Source organism: Gouania willdenowi, chromosome 8 (genome assembly GCF_900634775.1).
Source record: "Gouania willdenowi chromosome 8, fGouWil2.1, whole genome shotgun sequence".
NCBI lineage: Eukaryota > Metazoa > Chordata > Actinopteri > Blenniiformes > Gobiesocidae > Gouania > Gouania willdenowi.
The window spans coordinates 3,301,711-3,316,699 of NC_041051.1; positions in this window are offsets into that span (position 1 = coordinate 3,301,711).

Consider the following 14,989-nt stretch of genomic DNA (forward strand, 5'->3'; position numbering starts at 1 on the left):
ATGCTGCGTCAGGCTAAGGAGGAAGCCTACATGAGTGGGGACTGAGACCTGTTTAAGCAGGCCAGGAACACACTGGCCAAGGAGATCAGAGTAGCCAAGAGGTGCTACACTGAGAAGCTAAAACAAAGCTTCTCAGACAAAGACCCTTCAGAAGTGTGGAAAGGCCTGCGTGAGGTTACAAACTACAGGAAACCCTCCGCCCACCCTGCAGGTAACAGTAGACTGGCTGAAGTCCTGAATAGCTTCTACTGCAGGTTTTCACACCCACCCCCCAGCTCATTAGCATCAGCCCATCACCTGGACTCTGCCCTTCCTGCACCCCCCACTTCCCCCCACCTCACCTTCTGATCCCCCACCTGCCCTGAAGATCAATAAAAGAGATGTGTGCCAGCTATTCAAGAAACAAAAGATCAAAAAGGCTCCAGGACCAGACGAGTGTCTCCCTCCAGCCTGAAAGCCTGTGCTGAGCAGCTGGCCCCCATCTTCACACGGATCTCCTGAAGTTTGCAGATGACACCACCGCCATCGGTCTCATCATGGATGGGGACGAGTCTGCCTTCAGACGGAGGTGGAACAGCTCATTCTCTGGTGCAGTCAGAACCATCTGGAACTGAACCCGCTCAAGACTGTGAAGATGACAGTGGACTTCAGGAGAAATCCCCCCCCACTCCCCCCTTACCATTCTGAACAGCACACTGGCCACCGTGGACTCTTTCATGTTCCTGGGATCCACAATCTCACAGGACCTGAAGTGGACCTCCCACATAGTCACAACCAGGAAAAAGGCACAGCAGAGGATGTACTTCCTGCGTCAGCTGAGGAAGTTCAACCTGCCCCAGGAGCTGCTGATCATGTTCTACACCTCCATTATTCAGTCTGTTCTGTCCACCTCCATCACTGTCTGGTTTAGATCTACAACCAAACTAGACAGACACAGACTACAACGGATAATCAGGACTGCAGAAAAGATCATTGCTATCGATCTGCCCTCCATCCAAGACTTATACCTGTCCAGGGTCAGGAAATGGGCAGGTAACATCACTGCAGACCCCTCCCACCCTGCACACAATCTGTTCAAACTCCTTCCCTCCGGCAGACGTTACAGATCACTGGACGCCAAAACAACCCGCCATAAAAACAGTTTATTCCCCAAGGATGTCACTCGGATCAACACTAAACAGTCATAGAGTGTCAGACCTGTTTCTGTGAAATAACCCTGGAACTAAACATAACAACCCTGGATCAACCTGTCACTGAGAATGTTCATGGACATAATATTTCATTTAAACGTTCACCTCCACTACTCATCACTGCACTACTGCACTATTATTATAAATAAACAAACCTTTATTTCAGCTGAAGTAATATGTTGAGGGCTGTGAAATTTACAGGGTAACTATAGAAGAGCACAGAGATCACCCATACCAAAAAGTGCACCACGAGGTGGCGCTATAATGGGTGCAAATGCATTTTGGCCTGTAACTTTCACACTTTAAATCACATCTTCCAAAACTTCATATCCACCTGTTCACAGCAAATGGCACGTTGGCCTATGTCCTGACGCTCGCCACGAGCCCGTCATCCTTCGTGACGTACTTCCACGGGCTCCTCGAATCCTGGGGGCAGTGTCGCATGGGAAGGCTTGGCCCCCTTTAATAACTGTAATAATTCTAGTTATTATTGTTATTATTTTTTTTATTTATTTTTTTGTCACTGGCAATGTTTACATGGGAGCTTTCATTCCTCTTTAATTCAGAAAAAAAGTTAAATCATCTTTAAACATTTAATTCCTAATGCAAATTGTATTCCAAATTAAACTTAAATCTGAATTAGGTGTCTGGTTTATTCCGATTTAAATTCTGAATTAAATAATTCCTCTATCTTGTATTGCATTGTTACCCAACCATAGTAAACACACTGACGAAACAGGGAGTGGGTTTAAACCTCTAAACCCAAAGAACACTATAATAGGAAAATAGCTGAGAAAAAACAACACAGAAAATCAGGTAACCGGGACTCGAACTCGCAACCCTGAGCATGAAAATCCAAAATATTACATAGGACAGTGGCTTCCAAACTTTTCACAGTCCCGTACCGCTTCAGACATTTCACCTATAAAACCATTTACCCCTATGTAACGCCCTAGTGGGGTAATTACAGGGTAATATCATCTAATAGTGTATCACACAAGAATGGACCAGAAGAATTTGGTAAGGTACGACTGCTGGAGAAATTCACAGCTTAACACTACAGATATGCAAGTAAAAGACCACAGACCATAGGATAAGTTTAAATAGCCGGCTTGTATTAGAAAAATAAAATAAGAATAAGGACATACAACAATGACAACATAAAACATACAATAGAAAAATCACAATTTTGTGTGAATCCCTTTTTGTTAAACCCTTTTTTGTGTTTAATTCAGTTTCAGATCTATTTTTAGTTTTACTGGTTGCAACCTTTTAGTTAATTTTCTATTCAAGTTATTTTTATTCAAGTGGTTCAAAGTATCATAAGCTAACTAATTAGTTTGAATCACATTTAGGTACCTTTTAAGTTGGACAGTTTGTTTACAACAAACACAATTGTAAAATACCCTTTTACAATTATTGGAAAATAAAAATATAAAAAAAATAGAAATGAAAATAATTCAGCAAAAGGCTGAATCCAATCTGTATTTCACAGAAAAAAGTCTCTTCTCCCTTCACTCTGACTTAGCAGTTCAGTTCAGTCTTTATCCTCTGCAGTGTTGCAGAAGTATGGGTGAATCCTACCAGTTCAGATGAAAACCATGCACCTATCAGCAGAGGGCGTAGCACTCGAGGCAGATGCACAGCTCAGAAGGTCCACGTGGTTCGAAGGCTGGTTCGAGAGCGGCTCGCCATCTTGTTTCAAACACGTCTTCTTCAAAGTTCACTTTAGCTGGATATTTTTCAACCCACACTAAATGGCCTATCATACACAACATAAAATGGGTATGAATACATAAAATAAAAACACTGGGTAGCTCTAAAACAACGATAATGTGCATTTCTGTCCATAAATGTTGCTTTTTGAAGCAGCACCGCCATCACGTAATGGCGGACACGAGCAGAAAGACGGAACAGCGAACAGAGCTTGTGCCTTCATTTAGCTTTTAAATGCACTTTACACCTTCACATTTTACCAAAAACAACATAAATACGCTACCATAGCTTTACATTTACATGAAAATAATAAAAAAAAATACATTTCTCTCACTCACCAAGTCCCGTTTATCACAGTACCAATCTCTGCACTGGAACAGGTTGGAAAGCAAAAATACTTATCCAACAACTTTTAGACTTGTTTTCTGCTCTCCTTTCTTCCTTCCCCGCAGCAGCACCGCCTGTATGCGTTCTCACTGCTCTCTATTCTGCAGAAGCTCCGTGTATGTTTCTGCCTGTTCTCCTTTTCTCTTTTTTATGCAGCAGCAGCAGCTCCGTGCATGTCTCCCTCGCCTAGCAGGTACATTTCCGGGAAACAATCCGGTTGGCTGATGCTAGTCACATGGGTCACGCAGCTGCGTGCTTAATAAGAAAATACACTTTTTTTAAATTATTATTATTATTAAAGTAGATTGAACAAATAACCCACGAATTAACAGTTTTAAACTTTTAACAAATTCTTATAAATAAATAAAATATGAAAAACGTTTTGAAACATTTTATCATATTTACCTATTTAATAACTCTTTTTCAAATTTATTTATTTCTTCTATTACTGTTGTTTATAACATGCTTTCACTTTGATAAACACTTAACCTGGGTTACACCCTCCCCTCTTAACTCTATGCAAGTCCCTTTGCATAATGCATAGTTCAGACTACTTTCACTTCATGTAGTTCAATAGAATCTGTGACAGCTTCACTCAGGCTTTGAAAAAGAGACTGAATTATAATAACAAGAGGATTACCCAACTGTGGGTAGGTTAACTGTTTGGGTGTCTTTCTTTCTCTCAGAGATCTTCTGACATTTTGCTCTGTGTCAGGATCATTTGTATCATTTCTATTGTCAATATTTATGATTACTTCATCTTTTGTTGTTTCCTTTGCATTTACTCCTTTCATTTCAGGTTCAGGCAAGTTTTCCATTTCACTTTCAGTTTTGTCTCCATAATCTGTTAAGTTTCCACTATCGGTGTTTTTGTCATTTTCAGGTGTTTTGTCATAATCAGGTAGGTTGTCATGTTCAGGTTCAGGTTCATTCACATCCTCTGGAGCATTTTCAGGAATTTCCTCAATATTTGGAACTGAGTTATCAGATGCGTTTTGCTCAACAGTAGGACTTTGGCCATATTTGGGAGGATGGACTACTATGTATTCCTCAACTGTCCTTGAGATTTCCTCGAGAGGACTTGGGGGGAAATACAGTGGGTAGCTATCACTTTCCTCGGAGTCGTATTCAAACTCATGTTCAGAATCATGTGCAGGATGTTGGCGTGTGCTAGGCCTGCGGGGTTTTTCTTTTACTACAGGTGAAGGCTCAGGCAAAGTTGACAAGAAACCACAGGGCAACAAGAGGTCTCTATGAAGAGTACGAGTGGGACCAATTTTTTGTTCAGGCTTAACTGTATACACAGGTAAGTTGTCCTTTTGACTTATGACAACATGAACAGTGGACTCCCACTTGTCAGCCAATTTGTTTTTACCTCTGAGCCTGACATTTTTCACAAGCACACGATCGCCAACATCGAGAGCAGATTCAGTAACATGTTTGTCATATCTCACTTTGTTTCTTTCAGCAGCTTTTGCAGCACTTTTGGTAGCCAACTGATAACTTTCTTGGAGGTGAGTTTTCAGTGCTTTTACATACTGCGAGTGGGATTGTTGCTCACGCTGATTTAAAGGGACATTGAAAGCAAGGTCAATGGGTAGTCTAGGCTGCCTACCAAACATCAACTCGTACGGCGTATACCCTGTGCTATCATGTTTGGTACAGTTATACGCGTGTACAAGCGGTTTGACGTAGTCGCGCCAATGCGTCTTATCCTCATCCCTAAGAGTACCAAGCATGTTTAAAAATGTCCTATTAAATCTTTCAACAGGGTTTCCCCTGGGATGATAAGGGGACGTTCGGACCTTCTGAATCCCTGCAAGGTCGCAAAGCTCTTTTATAGTTTTTGATTCAAAGTCTGCGCCTTGATCACTATGAATCTTTTCAGGAAATCCGTAGTGAATAATGAAGTTTTCCCACAAAGCTTTTGCTACCGTTTTAGCCTTTTGGTTTGGAGTGGGAGTGGCAATTGCATACTTCGTAAAGAAGTCTGTCATTACCAAGACATCTTTAGTATTGCTACGGTCAGGTTCAATGCTCAGAAAGTCAATGCATAGCAATTCTAGGGGTCTGGTGACTTGAATGTTTACAAGGGGCGCTGCCTTCTCTGGCAGTGTTTTTCTGCAAACACACCTTTGACAGGTCTTGATTTTCTGTTCGATATCAAATGCCATTTTTGGCCAGAAAAACCTGGTTCTTGCAAGGTCGAGAGTCCGTTCTGTTCCGAGATGACCCATGTCATCGTGAAGCGTTTTTAACACCATTTCTCTGAGACTTTCAGGAAGAACGAGTTGCCATTGCGTGTCTTCTCCAACTTTTCTTTTTCTATAAAGAATCCCATTCTGAAACTCAAGTTTGTTTAGTTCACGCAGAAGGATGGACAGTTGTGGAATTTCTTTGCGGACTGTAGGAGGAGAAGTTTCACCTGTTTCAAGTTGGTGTATGATTACATTTATGGCTGGGTCATTTCTTTGACTTTGTTTGAGTTCTCCCTCAGAAATACTTTGGATGACTGGGAAACCATAACACTGATCAAAACTGTCTGGAACAGCTTGGGCAGACATCGAACAGGATGTTACGAGAGGACAAGGAAGAGCACGGTTGTCAGAGTCAAAAGGATGGAGTATTAGGTGTCTCTCACAGATTGCATTGACAGTATCTGAAGTGACCTGAATGAACGGATTGGTGCCAGGTAAGTGATGGTTGACAAACTGACTGATTCTTTCCTGTTCTTTCAGAGAGACTAAGTCATTTACTGGTTCTGGATGGGGACGACGAGACAAGCCGTCTGCGTCTACGTTTTGTTTGCCTGCCCTATACTGAAGTTGGAACTCGAAGGAGGACAGGGCGGACAACCAGCGATAACTTGTCGCGTCTAACTTAGCTGTTGTTAAAATGTAAGTTAGAGGATTACTGTCAGTTAGGACTGTGAAAGGACTGCCATAAAGATAGTCACAAAACTTTTCCGTTACGGCCCATTTAAGGGCTAAAAACTCAAGTTTGTGAGCGGGGTATCGCGTTTCGCTTCTCGACAGACCTCTGCTAGCGTAAGCTATTACGCGCATCTCCCCCTCCTGATCTTGATACAGGGCTGCCCCTAGTCCTGTTGTACTTGCGTCTGTGTGTAATACGTAAGGGAGTTTAGGATTAGCAAAGCCTAACACCGGAGCTGTGGTAAGTTTCGCTATTACAGTCTCAAACGCATTCTGGCAACTTCCAGACCACCTATCACCAAAAGGGGCTTTTGGTTCAAAGTAGGGGGCAGTGTCGGTCTTAGGACAGTGGCTCTTTCTCAAAGGCGGGTACCCAGCGGTAAGGCTTGTTAGGGGTTTCACTATTTTAGAGAAATCTTTGACAAACCGCCTATAATACCCTGCGAAACCTAAAAACTGACGTAACTCTTTTAGATTTCTGGGACTTAGCCATGTTTTGAGCGCAGATACTTTTTCGGGGTCTGTTTTGACTCCATCCTGTGAGACGATATGCCCCAAGTACCTAACTGACGTCTGAAAGAGGCGACATTTTTCGACCGATAACTTCAGACCATACTCGCGGAGGCGACCAAGCACATGGAGAAGGCGTGTCTCATGTTGTTCAAGAGTTTCGGAAAACACTATAAGGTCGTCTAAAAAGACCAAGACTTCCTTAAGGTTGATGTCCCCCATACACTTCTCCATCAGCCTTTGAAACGTGCTGGGAGCGTTTGTTATACCCTGGGGCATTCTATTGAATTCCCAGAAACCCATGGGACATACAAAGGCGGTTTTGTGCTTGTCTTCCTCGTCAACCTCAATCTGATAGTAGCCACTCTTAAGGTCAAGGACCGAGAACCACTTCGATCCAGTGAGGGCAGAGAATGCCTCCTCTAAGTTAGGGAGAGCGTAGGCATCTTTGATCGTGTTGAGGTTGAGTTTGCGAAAATCTACGCAGAGTCTTACATCGCTGTTTTTCTTTCTCACTACTACTATAGGTGACGAAAAGGGGCTTTCTGACTCGCGGATTATTCCTGCTTCACTCAGTTCTTTCAAGTGCCTCCTAACTGCGTCGAGATCTTGTGGTCTGATTGGGCGTGGTCTATGTTTAAAGGGTGTCTCATCGCTCAACTTTATTTGGTGCTTTACTTTACTTGTGCAACCAAAGTCTGTGTCATGTAGTGCAAAAACTTCAGGCATTGCACTGAGCTTTTGTATGATTCGGTCTTTCCATTCGTTTGGGACAGGAGAGTCTCCAAAGTTTAAGTTTACTTGGGCAGATTCACCTGATTTCTGTGACGTTTGGATCTGATTGGCTGACACAACTTCCTGGATTGCGTGAATTTCAGCAATGACACTCCTTGGAGGAATTACTATGTCATGTTGACTTTCATTACGCAGCACAACTGGAAACTTTTGCGAACATTTGTCTGGAAGGTTAAGTAAACAGTGTGTGACTAGGACACCACCTGGTAGAGAAGATGTGGAAGGTGACTCAACTACAACCCACTTGTCTGATGTTTTGATGTTTACATGGAGTAACCCTTCTAAGACTTTACTCTGACCTGCTGGTAGGATTTCTGGCTCTTTCCCAAACAACCTGACTAGACCAAGACTACTGTTTTCTTTCTGTTTTTGTCTCTGCTGTAATACACTAAGTACTACTCTGTAACCATAAGGTAGAGCTTGGAGATCAGCATTTGTCTGGGCGAAACTCTCATAAAGGATGTCTAGAGTGTTGGTACCGATTAATAACGATGACTGAATGTTGGAGCGTGTGTCTGGAACAACTAAGGCAGATGTGGACACACTAATCTCAGAGCCAAAACAGTCTTTTGGAAAGGTAATGTCAACACTAATATACCCCGAATAAGGAACAGATTGACCGTTTGCCGCTTCTATCTCAAGTAACTCATTTATCGGGTGGATCTCAAGGTTTGAGAGATTGTTTTCATAGAAGGATTGAGACACCGTGGTCACTTGAGACCCAGTATCAAGGAGACAGCTGCAATTTTGACCATTGATTTGTACTTGAGCAGTGTACTTTGCTCCAACTAAACCTTTTGGTAGTTTTGCAGTGGCTGATTTGTTGTGAAAGAAGCGCTTTTTAGATCTGTTAGAGTTTTGGTTGGGACTCGATTCATTGGAAGCACTCATTTGTCCCGTAATGAGAGCTGGTTTCAGTTTAAAGGCTGGTTTCGGTTTTGTTTGTCCCACAGTGACTGTTTTTCCTTTAATTGCTTTCTCTTTTCAGCAACTAAAGCTGGATTGGGATCGTCGGAGCAGGCGGAGACAATATGTCCGTCCTCGCCGCACTGGAAACAGTACCATGGCTTGGGTCTATTTTTAGTAACTGGGGGTGTCGATTGGTTTGGTTTGGGATTTGTCTTGTTGGCTTGTGTGTCAGTTTTCTTTTTATTTACACTTGGGGGGTTTAGTCTTGCAAGATGGCTCTGGAGTTCAGCGATTTGGGCTTTTAACTCTTTGACAAGTTTGTTTTGGGAAGTGACTGGTGGTTCTGTTTTTTGAGTTTTCATTTTTGTGAACTGATCCTTAAGCTCAGTCATTTGCGCACGCATTGTAGTTAGATCCATTTGCATTGCAGAGTCCAGATCAGTGTTTGCAGCTAGGGCATGTGAAGCAACTTTGGGTTTGGTAGCAGCAAAGTGCTTTTTCATTCTGCTTTCTTTGGCTATGTGTTTGTCTTCTTCTACTCTTAACTGCAGAAGAAGATCTGCAAATGGGGGTGGGGAATCTTTCTTTCTTTCTAGCTGAAGGTCTGCTAAAAGGGAATTATCCCAACACCCACGACAGAACTGACGCAATAAGTGTCGGTCTGTCTCACTGGCTGAAACGCCACCTCTTTTCTGGGCTTTAATGAGATTTGTTTGCAATCTGTGAAGATAATGGGATGGCTTTTCACCCACATCTTGGAGCGTGTTTAGAAATTTGGCAAAAAGCTCATCGCCATCCTCTACTGTGCCAAAAGCTGAATTAAGCAGCTCAATGTAAGCGGAAGGCAGCGCTTTGGGGCCTAAAGGTTTGACTACATTCGCTGCAGGTGGCACAAGACTGTCCAAAATCTTTCTAGAGCGCTTTAAATCTGACAATTCTGGATCTTGGAGGACAAGCTCAACACTATTGCGCCATGTGTCAAAGTCTACCTCATGACTGGGGCAAGGAATTTTACCAGAGAATGGCCTCAAGCGGAAAGAGTATGACTCTTTGGACAGATGGGCTTCACTTCTGACTATGTGCTCAACAACTACTTTTTGCACTTCTGGGGGAGTTAAGAAACTCTGAGAAAAGTTTGTCGATTGAGCAAGTGGTGTTGGCTTGGCTGGTTCAGTTGGATTAGCATTCAAGTTGAGTGGACTCGTTTGTTCAGTTTCACTTTGGGTTCCCTTTGTGACAAGTGGAACATTGATGTTTGGTGTCTCAGCTGGTTCGGTTTCAGTTTCATTTGTTATTGACTGACTGCATTTTGCAATGTGCTCATTTAAAACTGCTTCAAATGACTGTCCTGTCAGTCTGGCTATTTCTTGCAGTTTGTTGAAGAAACTGTTGGTGGCGCTACTAGTGACCGTTTCCATGTACTCAGAGGACAGGGCTTTGATCTGGCATGTTTCAGTTTGACTTCGAAGCGTATGAGGAAGCAAAGGCTCAAGTGCTTCCAGGGCAGCTCCACTCTCGTACTCCACAATAGCATGTTTGTGGTATGGAGACTGCAGATTATCAATTTTTAAGGTTCTCAGTATACGCCCGTACTTTGTCAAAAAGTCAGTTAACTCAGCATCAAGAGCATCATCTGTAAACTCACTAATGATGACTGAGTTTGGGATTTTTATGTTCTCAGTGTTGACTATGTCCATGTTTTTTTTTTGCCGGTTTTTTTTTTCTATTTTGGGGTCTGGGTCAAAAAAGTCGTTTTCAGTTGCAACTTACAACACGTGAAAAGCCGTAGAATAACTCCTGGCTGGCTCGCCAATTCTGTAACGCCCTAGTGGGGTAATTACAGGGTAATATCATCTAATAGTGTATCACACAAGAATGGACCAGAAGAATTTGGTAAGGTACGACTGCTGGAGAAATTCACAGCTTAACACTACAGATATGCAAGTAAAAGACCACAGACCATAGGATAAGTTTAAATAGCCGGCTTGTATTAGAAAAATAAAATAAGAATAAGGACATACAACAATGACAACATAAAACATACAATAGAAAAATCACAATTTTGTGTGAATCCCTTTTTGTTAAACCCTTTTTTGTGTTTAATTCAGTTTCAGATCTATTTTTAGTTTTACTGGTTTTTTTAGTTAATTTTCTATTCAAGTTATTTTTATTCAAGTGGTTCAAAGTATCATAAGCTAACTAATTAGTTTGAATCACATTTAGGTACCTTTTAAGTTGGACAGTTTGTTTACAACAAACACAATTGTAAAATACCCTTTTACAATTATTGGAAAATAAAAATATAAAAAAAAATAGAAATGAAAATAATTCAGCAAAAGGCTGAATCCAATCTGTATTTCACAGAAAAAAGTCTCTTCTCCCTTCACTCTGACTTAGCAGTTCAGTTCAGTCTTTATCCTCTGCAGTGTTGCAGAAGTATGGGTGAATCCTACCAGTTCAGATGAAAACCATGCACCTATCAGCAGAGGGCGTAGCACTCGAGGCAGATGCACAGCTCAGAAGGTCCACGTGGTTCGAAGGCTGGTTCGAGAGCGGCTCGCCATCTTGTTTCAAACACGTCTTCTTCAAAGTTCACTTTAGCTGGATATTTTCCAACCCACACTAAATGGCCTATCATACACAACATAAAATGGGTATGAATACATAAAATAAAAACACTGGGTAGCTCTAAAACAACGATAATGTGCATTTCTGTCCATAAATGTTGCTTTTTGAAGCAGCACCGCCATCACGTAATGGCGGACACGAGCAGAAAGACGGAACAGCGAACAGAGCTTGTGCCTTCATTTAGCTTTTAAATGCACTTTACACCTTCACATTTTACCAAAAACAACATAAATACGCTACCATAGCTTTACATTTACATGAAAATAATAAAAAAAAAATACATTTCTCTCACTCACCAAGTCCCGTTTATCACAGTACCAATCTCTGCACTGGAACAGGTTGGAAAGCAAAAATACTTATCCAACAACTTTTAGACTTGTTTTCTGCTCTCCTTTCTTCCTTCCCCGCAGCAGCACCGCCTGTATGCGTTCTCACTGCTCTCTATTCTGCAGAAGCTCCGTGTATGTTTCTGCCTGTTCTCCTTTTCTCTTTTTTATGCAGCAGCACCAGCTCCGTGCATGTCTCCCTCGCCTAGCAGGTACATTTCCGGGAAACAATCCGGTTGGCTGATGCTAGTCACATGGGTCACGCAGCTGCGTGCTTAATAAGAAAATACACTTTTTTTAAAATTATTATTATTATTAAAGTAGATTGAACAAATAACCCACGAATTAACAGTTTTAAACTTTTAACAAATTCTTATAAATAAATAAAATATGAAAAACGTTTTGAAACATTTTATCATATTTACCTATTTAATAACTCTTTTTCAAATTTATTTATTTCTTCTATTACTGTTGTTTATAACATGCTTTCACTTTGATAAACACTTAACCTGGGTTACACCTACTCCTCCACACTTAAAAAACCATAATAATGTAATGTCATATGCAGTTTAGCCCTACAAGGGAATTTTTCTCAGAATTGTATCTATCCTGTTGAGGAGTAATATATAATGGAAAAAAACAACAATAAGAAAACATCTTATTCAGAATTATCACTTGTTTGATTGATCTAATAATTTAACCTACTGGCATTTTTAGTAATAAACCTATTTCTTCTTTGTTTTAGAAAAATAAGCTGACCAAACATTTATGTAAATTTGTTATGTTGCTGCTGTTTTTATCCTGCAATACGAGCCAATGCAACGACATTTCATTGTTATCTGTACTGTAAAGTTCAAGTTTGAATGAAGCTTGAATAAAGAAAGTCTAAGTCTTAATTGAACGTCGGACCATGGCGTGAGCTGATGGGACCGTGATCTCCTTCTCAGCCTCTGAGAAGACAGGGGGCTGGTAGCCGAAGACACACTGGAATGGTGACATGCCGGTGGCTGAGGTGGGGAGCGTGTTGTGGGCATATTCCACCCACACCAGATTCTTGCTCCAGGAGGATGGGTTCTGCGACACCAGGCACCGAAGGCATGTCTCTAACTCCTGGTTGAGACGTTCTGTCTGGCCATTTGACTGTGGGTGATACCCAGAGGTGAGGCTGACGGTGGCTCCAATGATCTTGCAGAATTCCCTCCAAAACATGGAGATGAACTGGGGCCCCCGGTCTGAAACAATGTCTTTGGGAAATCCATGGATACGAAACACATGAGTCATCATAATTTCAGCGGTTTCTTTGGCAGATGGCAGCTTGGCCAAAGCAATGAAATGAGTCATTTTATAAAATCGGTCCACCACCGTGAGAATGGTGGTGTTACCTTCAGAGACCGGAAGCCCCGTGACAAAGTCCAGAGAGATCTCAGCCCAGGGATGAGAAGGATACTTGACAGGTACAAATGTGTGTAGTGAAAGACAAAGATTAATCTAGCCAGAAGCCTTGATATTAATAGGATTTGACAAACTCCACAGGAGATTCATCTGTACAGCTGATTATGGGGATGCTGAATGCAACATTCCTTCTATCAAAGATGATGCACTTGTTTTTATTGATGTTAAAACTGATATCCGGAGTTTCTGAGAAACGTCTCGATGTCCCACCCTAAACAGCCTCACTTCCTCCCACTGTATCTCCTAATCTACCAGAAGCCACACCTCTACTTTTCTGCATGCGCATCGCGAAACATAACAAGGTTACATCACCTAAGTGAAGCTGGCCCCCCACCCCATGCAAAGGTCTCAATCATTTGTGCAACATTAGTGCTGGTTTGTGCCGAAAAAATTATCGTTTGTGCTACTTTTGTTTTTAAGATATTAAACAACATTTTAAAGGTCAATCTAAGTTCACGCAGACCCCCAGATATTGTCCAAATTGAACACAAATGTACGGTGGCTGGGAAGTGTCAGGTGAATGCATTTACAGAAACGAACACAAACGGGTCACAGCACAAATGCAAAAAGGCCACAACACAAATGCAAAAAGGCCACAACGGAAGTGTTTCCGCAACGGAAGTGTTTCCGCAACGGAAGTGTTTCAGACAGACCGGTATTACAGACGGACACGTTTCTGGCGGATGTTTGTAACCCTCCAATAACAGAGAAGAAGAAGAAGAAGAAGAAGAAGAAGAAGAAGAAGAAATCGAAACACGTGTGAAAGTAAGTGAAAGTTGAATAGGATACTTTTAACAGCAACAGTAGACCATTTGTAGGTGTACTTTGAATAATAGTGTAAATTTCTCAATCACGTTCAAGAGACGACTTGTGTTGCGGTTAAAAGAGTCACCATGTTAACTGATAACTTTTAGCCGAATGTGCCGTGGTAACTGCTGCGTTTGATGGAAATTATCGTGTCATGTTGTCCACCTCACACTGATGGCAGAGGTGTAATTTATGTGTCGATGACGTTTCGTTAAAGAGTTATTGATGCTGGAAGTCTGAATCTGTAAATATCTGCCAAATTTACCGAACAGTGTTACGGTCCAAATAGTATCCAGATAAACTGGTGACTGGGCGGACTTTTGCTCCCGGTCCGACACTTAAAAAGAAGCAACTCATAAGTCACGTTACTGGTGAATTGAAACGTTAATAATACATAAATAAATGAAAACATAAAAATGGATGTTACGTAAAACATGCACATATGTGGAACCAGAGGTGGTGTAATGAATCTACTGGTGCTCCTCATTTCTTATGACCAACTTCCGTGTGTGTGTTGACGGCTGCTGTTAGCGGTGTTTATAACGTGCAAAATAAACATTTTACTGCCAAGGCCAGGCAAGGCAAATTTATTTGTATAGCACATTCCCCTGCAAAAATACCACATGGTTTGTATGAAATAGATGATGGCTAACAACTTTGCTTCTCTTTATCTTTTAACAGGTTATGTTTTGTCCATTTTGTGGAGCGAACCTTCAACCCATCCTGTCACAATGTGATTCATGTGGCAGAGATGTTCAGTTTTTAAGGTGTTTTCAAGATGAAGGTACATTTAGTTCTGACAGTCATTCCCTTCAAGGTCATGTATTGCTGTATTGATGAGTATTATTTATTATTGTATATTGTAATGCTTGAAGGACATTGAAAATCCACATATGAAACACACTTCAAATTGTGTGTTTCAGGTCCTGCAGCTAGGGTGGAGGATGAACTCATCAATAAGTATTTCAAAGAGGGCCACAGATATGAAATAATCATGGACTTACTGGCAACTAAGCACAACATTTCATTGAGCCTTAGCACCTTAAAACGCAGACTACAGGATTCAGGCCTGACCAGGAGGGACAATTATTCTTCAACTGTTGCTGTGCAGGTGGCTATTTCTGAGGAACTGAAGGGATCGGGCCAGCTGCTTGGTTACCGAGCAATGTGGCAGACTCTTAAACAAAAGTACTCCCTTATAGTCAGAAGAGATGATGTGATGCGCTTAATGGGAGAAATGAATCCATCAGGAGTAGAAAACCGCTCGAGATGCAGATTTGTTCGAAGAGGATACTACTCAATGGGTCCCAATGAAGTCTGGCATGTTGACGGATAT